This window comes from Penaeus monodon, chromosome 24 (assembly GCF_015228065.2).
Source record: "Penaeus monodon isolate SGIC_2016 chromosome 24, NSTDA_Pmon_1, whole genome shotgun sequence".
Taxonomy (NCBI): domain Eukaryota; kingdom Metazoa; phylum Arthropoda; class Malacostraca; order Decapoda; family Penaeidae; genus Penaeus; species Penaeus monodon.
In genome coordinates, this window is record NC_051409.1 from 14,546,368 (window position 1) to 14,546,586 (window position 219).

Sequence of the window (219 nt, forward strand, 5' to 3'; positions counted from 1 at the left end):
TTGGGTTCAATGGGAGGAGAGAAAAGTTCATTAATGGCCTCTTATAAGGATTTTACGAGAAAGATGAAAGACTTCATGTGTTTTTCCACTTCTTTTACTTCCTTGGTGTGAATATTGTAGGCTAAAATATTCAACCAATTAAACGCAGAGTGTTTTCATTTTATCTTGTGACGGTAAGAAGGGCTTCCGGTCTGGCAACGCTTCCAATTCAAGAAGAAT